We start from the raw sequence: 10000 nt of genomic DNA, 5'->3' as shown, positions 1-10000 counted from the left end.
GGGCACCCCCCGCCAAAGCCGCCGCGGCTTCCCCTTCCCACATTGTCCCCTGGAGGGGGGATCGCGACGCGGGCTGCCGCTTCCCTCCCGGGCTGCCCGGCTGCTCTCTAACCCCTGCGACCGAGGCGGCGCTGTTAGGGCGGCCGTGCCGGTGCCCCTTGCCGCAGCTAGCCTCTCGCCGCTGCCCCTCCCGTCCGTCGTCCCCCGTCCCCAAAAACTTGCTGCTCTCCACGCTGGAGCCTGCACGGGGGAGGTTGCGCTCCGCTCCTCCGGCCCTAAAGCCGCCCTCGCCCGCCCCCCCGGCTTGCCGCTTGGCTGGGCTGCCCGCCCGCCCGCTAATCCCCCCAACGCCCCCACCCCAAAAACACCCCAGCCCTACCGCATGCCGCTCCCCCTCTCCCCGCTCTCGCTGACCGCTGCCACCCCCCCCCCACCCCTCCCCCCCGAAACAAACCCCCCAGCCCTACCGCATGCCGCTCCCCCTCTCTCCCTAGCCTGCCCCCCCCGCCGTCGCTTGCTGCTGCCGCCGCCGCCGCCCGCCGCCGCCGCCGCCGCCCGCCGCCGCCGCCGGGACCCGCCTCGGTCTGGTGGCGCGCGCTCGGAGATCCCCGGCTACCCGTCCGTCCGTCCCTCCCTCCCTCCCCGCCCCGCCCCGGGGGAGGGCCCGGGGCAGCGCGGGCAGGCGGGGAGCAAAAAAAGGCGCGGGCGCCAAAAAACGTCGGGGTCCCGGGGTGGCGGAGGGGGGCGGCGGCGGGGGGCGGCGGCGGGTACACGGCGCCGGGTCCAGGGCGCCGGGTCCAGCCCGTCCCGGGGCGGGGACAGGTGGTGTCGTCCGTCCCCGCCCCCGTAACCTGCTCTGAAGCATCCGCTTCCCGCCGCGGTTCGCCCTCCACGCCCCCCGCCGCACACGCAGCTGCCGCTTCCCGCCGCCTCTGCCCCCCGCCCCGGGATCAACCACCCGCCGGGTCCAGCCGGTCCCGGTCCCGGGAACCTGCTCCCGGGGCCAGCCGGAGCCACGCCCCCTCCTCTGACGCTTCCAGCTGCCGCCTCCCCTCCCACCCCCCAAACTCACACTGGCCCTCGCCGGCCCGCCCACCCGCCTACCTGCTTGCCCGCCGCCGCTGGGTGGCGTGCCGGACACTCTCGCACACAGGTACACAGACAGGGACACAGGGACACAGGCACTCAGGCACACAGGGACACAGGGACACAGGGACACAAGGACACAGGGACACAGGCACTCAGGCACTCAGGCACTCAGGGACACAGGGACACAGGGACACAGGCACTCAGGCACTCAGGGACACAGGGACACAGGGACACAGGGACACAGGCACTCAGGCACACAGGGACACAGGTGGCGGGCCGGAGGCCTCTCTCCACTGTGTGGCAGGGGTCCAAGAGCCACCCCAGCCCAACCCAGAGGGTCTTTTGCACCTCTCTAGAGGCCACCCAGAGACCCCAGGCCGCAGCAGAAGCCTCCCCCGCATGCTCTGCAGGCTTCCGACCCACCCCAGGCCGCAGCAGAAGCCTCCCCCGCATGCTCTGCAGGCTTCCGACCCACCCCAGGCCGCAGCAGAAGCCTCCCCCGCAAGCTCTGCAGGCTTCCGACCCACCCCAGGCCGCAGCAGAAGCCTCTCCCGCACGCTCTGCAGGCTTCTCAGCCACCCCAGGCCGCAGCAGAAGCCTCTCCCGCACGCTCTGCAGGCTTCTCAGCCACCCCAGGCCGCACCAGAAGCCTCCCCCGCACGCTCTGCAGGCTTCTCAGCCACCCCAGGCCGCACCAGAAGCCTCCCCCGCACGCTCTGCAGGCTTCCCACCCACCCCAGGCCGCAGCAGAAGCCTCTCCCGCACGCCCTGCAGGCTTCTCAGCCACCCCAGGCCGCAGCAGAAGCCTCTCCCGCACGCTCTGCAGGCTTCTCAGCCACCCCAGGCCGCAGCAGAAGCCTCTCCCGCACGCTCTGCAGGCTTCTCAGCCACCCCAGGCTGCAGCAGAAGCCTCTCCCGCACGCTCTGCAGGCTTCTCAGCCACCCCAGGCCGCAGCAGAAGCCTCTCCCGCACGCTCTGCAGGCTTCTCAGCCACCCCAGGCCGCAGCAGAAGCCTCTCCCGCACGCTCTGCAGGCTTCTCAGCCACCCCAGGCCGCAGCAGAAGCCTCTCCCGCACGCTCTGCAGGCTTCTCAGCCACCCCAGGCCCCAACAGAAGCCTCTCCCGCACGCTCTGCAGGCTTCCGACCCACCCCAGGCCGCAGCAGAAGCCTCTCCCGCACGCTCTGCAGGCTTCTCAGCCACCCCAGGCCCCAACAGAAGCCTCTCCCGCACGCTCTGCAGGCTTCCGACCCACCCCAGGCCGCAGCAGAAGCCTCTCCCGCACGCTCTGCAGGCTTCCGACCCACCCCAGGCCGCACCAGAAGCCTCCCCCGCACGCTCTGCAGGCTTCCGTCCCACCCCAGGCCGCACCAGAAGCCTCCCCCGCACGCTCTGCAGGCTTCTCAGCCACCCCAGGCCGCACCAGAAGCCTCCCCCGCACGCTCTGCAGGCTTCTCAGCCACCCCAGGCCGCAGCAGAAGCCTCCCCCGCACGCTCTGCAGGCTTCTCAGCCACCCCAGGCCGCAGCAGAAGCCTCCCCCGCACGCTCTGCAGGCTTCTCAGCCACCCCAGGCCCCAACAGAAGCCTCTCCCGCACGCTCTGCAGGCTTCCGACCCACCCCAGGCCGCACCAGAAGCCTCCCCCGCATGCTCTGTAGGCTTCTGACCCACCCCAGGCCCCAACAGAAGCCTCCCCCGCACGCTCTGCAGGCTTCTCAGCCACCCCAGGCCGCAGCAGAAGCCTCTCCCGCACGCTCTGCAGGCTTCTCAGCCACCCCAGGCCGCACCAGAAGCCTCTCCCCGCACGCTCTGCAGGCTTCTCAGCCACCCCAGGCCGCACCAGAAGCCTCTCCCGCACGCTCTGCAGGCTTCCGACCCACCCCAGGCCGCACCAGAAGCCTCCCCCGCACGCTCTGCAGGCTTCTCCGCCACCACAGGCCGCACCAGAGGATCTTTTGCACCTCTCTGGACGCCACCCAGAGACTCCAGGCCGCACCAGAGGCCCCCCCCCCCAACCATGCCAGCCTAGGCCCCGCTGGCAGCCTCCCTTGTCTGCTTTGGAAGGCCTCCCATCCACTCCAGACCTGCCTGGAGGCCTCCCTCGACTGCTCCCGGGGCCCTCGAAGCCACCCTAGGCCTTTCTGGAGGACCTGCTCGACCGCTCGGGCGGCTTCTGACGCACCCTCGGCCATCCGGCGCCCAGCAGCTCCCAGGGCCAGGCACCGGCCTCCCCCTCCGGCCGCCCCTGGGGCCGGGGGTGGCTCGGACTCGGCGCCCCCAACGTGTCGTCCCGTCCCCCCCCGCCCCGCACCGCCGAACATTCGCTGCAGCCGAGGGCTTGCCGCTCGACGCCTACCCCACCCGCCCAGCCCCCCGCTGCGGCCCGGCGCTGCCCCGGCCGCTGCGCCCCGCCTCTCATCGCTCCCCCCCACCCGGCAACCGGCCGCCGGGCACGGCAAGTCCCAGGGCAGGGAACAGGTGCTGCCGGGACCCCCGTGCTGGCTGCCGGCTTCCCGGGGCTGCCCCGGGCACGGACAGGTCGCCCCCCCGCCCCGGCGAATGTTCACCGAACCGGCTGCCGGCTGCCTTCGAGCACCCCCCGCCCCCCGCCACTATCGTCCCCCCCGCCCCCCCTCCGCCTCCGCTGCCGCTTCTCCCCGCACCGCCTCCACTGCCTCCCCCCGCCGCCGGCGAACGAGTCGCCGGATCCGTAGGGTGCCGGGAGCCCGAACGGCGAGCGGCTCCGGCTGCTGCCGGGACCGCGGGGATTCGAGCCGGTCCGGCCGCGGCCGGGACCCCGTGCCGGAAGCCGGCATCCCGGGACGGCCCCGGGACGGCCCCGGTCGCCGGCCGGGTGACGTTCAGCGAAGCGGCTGCCGCCAGTCTTTGGGCCTCCCCCGTGCCGGGGCCGCGGGGATTCGAGCCGGTCCGGCCGCGGCCGGGATCCCGGGCCGGACGATGGCTTCCCGGGCCGGTCCCGGTCGCCTCCCGGGTGACGTTCACCGAAGGGGCTGCCGGCTGTCTTCGAGCCCCCCCCCCCCCTCCGCCTCCGCTGCCGCTTCTCCCCGCAACCCCTCCACTGCCTCCCCCCGCCGCCGGCGAACGAGTCGCCGGATCTGTAGGGTGCCGGGAGCCCGAACGGCGAGCGGCTCCGGCTGCTGCCGGGACCGCGGGGATTCGAGCCGCTCCGGCCGCGGCCGGGACCCCGTGCCGGAAGCCGGCATCCCCGGACGGCCCCGGGACGGCCCTGGTCGCCGGCCGGGTGACGTTCACCGAAGCGGCTGCCGGCTGTCTTCGAGCCCCCCCCCCCTCCGCCTCCGCTGCCGCTTCTGCCCGCACCCCCTCCACTGCCTCCCCCCGCCGCCGGCGAACGAGTCGGCGGATCCGTAGGGTGCCGGGAGCCCGAACGGCGAGCGGCTCCGGCTGCTGCCGGGACCCGCGGGGATTCGAGCCGGTCCGGCCGCGGCCGGGACCCCGTGCCGGAAGCCGGCATCCCGGGACGGCCCCGGGACGGCCCCGGTCGCCGGCCGGGTGACGTTCAGCGAAGCGGCTGCCGCCAGTCTTTGGGCCTCCCCCGTGCCGGGGCCGCGGGGCTTCGAGCCGGTCCGGCCGCGGCCGGGATCCGGGGCCGGACGATGGCTTCCCGGGCCGGTCCCGGTCGCCTCCCGGGTGACGTTCACCGAACCGGCTGCCGGCTGCCTTCGAGCACCCCCCGCCCCTCCGCCTCCGCGGCCGCTTCTCCCCGCACCGCCTCCACTGCCTCCCCCCGCCGCCGGCGAACGAGTCGCCGGATCCGTAGGGTGCCGGGAGCCCGAACGGCGAGCGGCTCCGGCTGCTGCCGGGACCGCGGGGATTCGAGCCGGTCCGGCCGCGGCCGGGACCCCGTGCCGGAAGCCGGCATCCCGGGACGGCCCCGGGACGGCCCCGGTCGCCGGCCGGGTGACGTTCAGCGAAGCGGCTGCCGCCAGTCTTTGGGCCTCCCCCGTGCCGGGGCCGCGGGGATTCGAGCCGGTCCGGCCGCGGCCGGGATCCCGGGCCGGACGATGGCTTCCCGGGCCGGTCCCGGTCGCCTCCCGGGTGACGTTCACCGAAGGGGCTGCCGGCTGTCTTCGAGCCCCCCCCCCCCTCCGCCTCCGCTGCCGCTTCTCCCCGCAACCCCTCCACTGCCTCCCCCCGCCGCCGGCGAACGAGTCGCCGGATCTGTAGGGTGCCGGGAGCCCGAACGGCGAGCGGCTCCGGCTGCTGCCGGGACCGCGGGGATTCGAGCCGCTCCGGCCGCGGCCGGGACCCCGTGCCGGAAGCCGGCATCCCCGGACGGCCCCGGGACGGCCCTGGTCGCCGGCCGGGTGACGTTCACCGAAGCGGCTGCCGGCTGTCTTCGAGCCCCCCCCCCCTCCGCCTCCGCTGCCGCTTCTGCCCGCACCCCCTCCACTGCCTCCCCCCGCCGCCGGCGAACGAGTCGGCGGATCCGTAGGGTGCCGGGAGCCCGAACGGCGAGCGGCTCCGGCTGCTGCCGGGACCGCGGGGATTCGAGCCGGTCCGGCCGCGGCCGGGACCCCGTGCCGGAAGCCGGCATCCCGGGACGGCCCCGGGACGGCCCCGGTCGCCGGCCGGGTGACGTTCAGCGAAGCGGCTGCCGCCAGTCTTTGGGCCTCCCCCGTGCCGGGGCCGCGGGGCTTCGAGCCGGTCCGGCCGCGGCCGGGATCCGGGGCCGGACGATGGCTTCCCGGGCCGGTCCCGGTCGCCTCCCGGGTGACGTTCACCGAAGCGGCTGCCGGCTGTCTTCGAGCCCCCCCCCCCCCTCCGCCTCCGCGGCCGCTTCTGCCCGCACCCCCTCCACTGCCTCCCCCCGCCGCCCGCGAACGAGTCGCCGGATCTGTAGGGTGCCGGGAGCCCGAACGGCGAGCGGCTCCGGCTGCTGCCGGGACCGCGGGGATTCGAGCCGGTCCGGCCGCGGCCGGGACCCCGTGCCGGAAGCCGGCATCCCGGGACGGCCCCGGGACGGCCCCGGTCGCCGGCCGGGTGACGTTCAGCGAAGCGGCTGCCGCCAGTCTTTGGGCCTCCCCCGTGCCGGGGCCGCGGGGCTTCGAGCCGGTCCGGCCGCGGCCGGGATCCGGGGCCGGACGATGGCTTCCCGGGCCGGTCCCGGTCGCCTCCCGGGTGACGTTCACCGAAGCGGCTGCCGGCTGTCTTCGAGCCCCCCCCCCCCCTCCGCCTCCGCTGCCGCTTCTGCCCGCACCCCCTCCACTGCCTCCCCCCGCCGCCGGCGAACGAGTCGGCGGATCCATACCGTCCCGAGAGCCCGAGGCGGCGGCACCCAGTGCGGGTCCGGCCGAGGCCGGGACCCCGTGCCTGTCGCAGGCTTCCCGGGACGGCCCCGGAACGGCCGCGGTCGCCGGCCGGGTGACGTTCTCCGAAGCGGCTGACGGCTGTCTTCGAGCCCCCCCCCCCCCTCCGCCTCCGCTGCCGCTTCTCCCCGCCCCCCCTCCACTGCCTCCCCCCCGCCGCCGGCGAACGAGTCGCCGGATCTGTAGGGTGCCGGGAGCCCGAACGGCGAGCGGCTCCGGCTGCTGCCGGGACCGCGGGGATTCGAGCCGCTCCGGCCGCGGCCGGGACCCCGTGCCGGAAGCCGGCATCCCCGGACGGCCCCGGGACGGCCCTGGTCGCCGGCCGGGTGACGTTCACCGAAGCGGCTGCCGGCTGTCTTCGAGCCCCCCCCCCCTCCGCCTCCGCTGCCGCTTCTGCCCGCACCCCCTCCACTGCCTCCCCCCGCCGCCGGCGAACGAGTCGCCGGATCCGTAGGGTGCCGGGAGCCCGAACGGCGAGCGGCTCCGGCTGCTGCCGGGACCGCGGGGATTCGAGCCGCTCCGGCCGCGGCCGGGACCCCGTGCCGGATGCCGGCATCCCGGGACGGCCCCGGGACGGCCCCGATCGCCGGCCGGGTGACGTTCAGCGAAGCGGCTGCCGCCAGTCTTTGGGCCTCCCCCGTGCCGGGGCCGCGGGGCTTCGAGTCGGTCCGGCCGCGGCTGGGACCCCGTGCCTGTCGCAGGCTTCCCGGGACGGCCCCGGAACGGCCGCGGTCGCCGGCCGGGTGACGTTCACCGAGGCGACTGCCGGCTGTCTTCGAGCCCCCCCCCCCCCTGCCGGAGCCGCGGGGATACGAGCCGGTCCGGCCGCGGCCGGGACCCCGTGCCGGAAGCCGGCATCCCGGGACGGCCCCGGGACGGCCCCGATCGCCTCCTGGGTGACGTTCACCGAAGCGGCTGCCGGCTGTCTTCGAGCCCCCCCCCCCTCCGCCTCCGCTGCCGCTTCTCCCCGCACCCCCTCCACTGCCTCCCCCCGCCGCCCGCGAACGAGTCGCCGGATCTGTAGGGGGCCGGGAGCCCGAGGCGGCGAGCGGCTCCGGCTGCTGCCGGGACCGCGAGGCTTCGAGCCGGTCCGGCCGCGGCCGGGATCTCGTGCCGAACGTCGTCTTCCCGGGACGGTCCCGGGAGGGCCCCAGTCTCCTCCCGGGTGACGTTCACCGAAGCGGCTGCCGGCTGTCTTCGAGCCCCCACCCCTGCCGTGGCCGCGGGGATTCGCCCCGGTCCGGCAGCTGACGGTTCCCTGTGTCGGACGCCGGCTTCCCGGGACTGCCCCGGGACAGCCCCGGTCGCCTCCCGGGTGACGTTCACCGAAGCTGCTGCCGCCTGTCTTTGTCCCCCCCCCCCCGTGCTCTCCCTCAGGCGGGAGGTAGACGTGCTCTCCCTCGGCGAGTAGACGTGCTCTCCCTCGGCGAGTAGACGTGCTCTCCCTCGGCGAGTAGACGTGCTCTCCCTGGGCGAGTAGACGTGCTCTCCCTCGGCGAGTAGACGTGCTCTCCCTCGGCGAGTAGACGTGCTCTCCCTCGGCGAGTAGACGTGCTCTCCGCGGAGATCGCGCTTGTCGCCAAGGGGTCGCTGTTGCGCTCTGCCTCCGCCTACGTCATCGTACAAGCCGGCGTGATTTCTGCGACCTGCCGCTGGGCGGAGGTCGGCTGGTTGTGCGCTCGCGGAGCTGACGGCCCTCCAGTTCCGTATATGAGGGAACAAGCGACGCCGAGCACTCCCAGGGCAGCGCTGCCGAGCGGCTGCTCCAAGCCACCCGCCAGGCGGCTGGGCAGGGGTCCGTCTGGCTTCTCGGTGGCTTTCGCCCGGGTCAGAGAGGGGACCCGCGGGGCCGAACAAAGGCGCGGCGGTTTGGAGCGGCCGCTGGCGCACCCTCAGCGGTGTTGGATGGGTTTCGCTCGTCCGTGAGCCGGAGCCCAGCCCGGGCTCGGCAACGAAAGCGGGGAAAAGAAAAAAAGTTGACGAGTGGCTGGCGCCGGCCACTGCCGAAGTGTGGAACCCCCGAAGCGAAGTTTGCCCGGTGGGGCACGGGGGCAGAGAAAGCCGGGGAGACGTGGTGCCGGCGTCGGTCCCACCAAGAATGGAAAGCAAGCCCGTCCAGGCACGGCGAGAGAGAGCCCGGTAAGGGGCAGAGAGAGTTCCCAGCACTGGACCCTCTTCACGGGGGTTCCCCCCCATGGCCAAAGCCGCAGCCCGCGGGGGCACGGCATCTAAGGGAAAAGCCAGCGGCGGTGACTGGCCACTCGTATGCTATGGAGCCCGGCATGGGGGGAGGAGGGCAAGCCGGTGCCCCAGCACGGCTTCCTCCTGGCTCCAGAGGGGCGCCCCGTGATGGAGATGTAACTCGGTGCAGCTTGAGGGAAAATGCAAGCCCACATTTCGGGGAGGCAGAGGTGCCCTGTGAGCCGGTGCGGCCCGGTGCAGCTTGCCCCCCCCCCCATCTCTGGAGGGCGCCCCGTTTGCTCCTCCGGCGTGTTGCCCGCACGCCGAGCCCCGTGCCTGCTGGCTGCTCCCGAGGGCGGTGGCGGGTGCGCGTGGCTGTGTCTGTCCCAGAAGAGCGAGGCCGTGGGGCCTCCGCTGGCTTCCTTTCCTTCTGTCCTTGTTGATCGATGAGGCCTTTCGGGTCGCGTCGGAAAGGGCCCCCGGCCGGCAGGGCAAGGGCGGTCTTCCTTTCCACTTCGCTTCCCGTCGCGTGTGAGGTGTCGTCCTCGTTCCCCCAGCCCCGAGCGGCTCGAGCGGGGGGGAGCCGTGGCGTTAGCGGCCCGGCGCGTGCCTTGCCGCATCCTCCCCTTTCCACCTCCCCCCCGGCGCTGGGGCAGGGTTCGGGGACCGGTCTACCGCAACCGGCTTTGTGACTGCTGCGTGGCCCCGTGAGTTTTCAGGTGTCCTAAAACGCGTGAGGCGCCGGTGTCGTCCTCGGTTCCGGGTACCCGCGGGTGCCGGCCGCGAGCAGCTGCGTGTGGCGGGGGTTGGCCGAGCCGAGAGCGAGGCGGCGGCGTCGCGAAAGTTAAAAGGGGCTAAAGGCGGCGCCGCGCGTGAGGCCTCACCTGCCCGGGTGGGGTCCCCGAGGGTTCCTCCCTAAATGAAACCTCTAGCCTGAGAAGGGCGGCTTTGTGGCCCGTACCCCCGCCCGCTGCCGAGCGAGCCGCCCCGGCTCTAAGGTCCTGGCGTGCCGGGGGCGCGCCCCGCTTCCGCGGGTCGCTGTCTCCTCTAGCACGTCCCGGTGCTCCCGTGGCAAGGCGGGGAGAGAGACGAGGGCCTTCTCCCCGCCGGGCGTGTCGGTATCGCTCGCTTCCGCTGCTGCTGCCTGAATCGTGCCCGGGATCTGGCAGCCAGGGGCCGGCCTCGGGGGCGGGGGAGCCCCAGCCGGCCTCTGTGGCCGCGTGGAGTCGGGAAGCGTGTGCTTGCGTGCGCACGCGAGGGAACTAGCCGCGTCAGCGGGTTGCCGGGCCGCCTCGTCCGCGGCCTTCGCGGGAGGAGCCCGGCCCGCCAGGGTCGGAGAGGCACCGTCCCCTCCGGGGGCGCCGGTGCCCGCCTTCCCTGCC

Source organism: Melanerpes formicivorus, unplaced genomic scaffold, assembly GCF_026170545.1.
Source record: "Melanerpes formicivorus ecotype bairdi unplaced genomic scaffold, bMelFor1.0.p_v2 SCAF_1120, whole genome shotgun sequence".
Taxonomy (NCBI): Eukaryota; Metazoa; Chordata; class Aves; order Piciformes; family Picidae; genus Melanerpes; species Melanerpes formicivorus.
The sequence above is the reverse complement of the archived record's forward strand: the minus strand, read 5'-3'. Positions refer to the sequence as shown.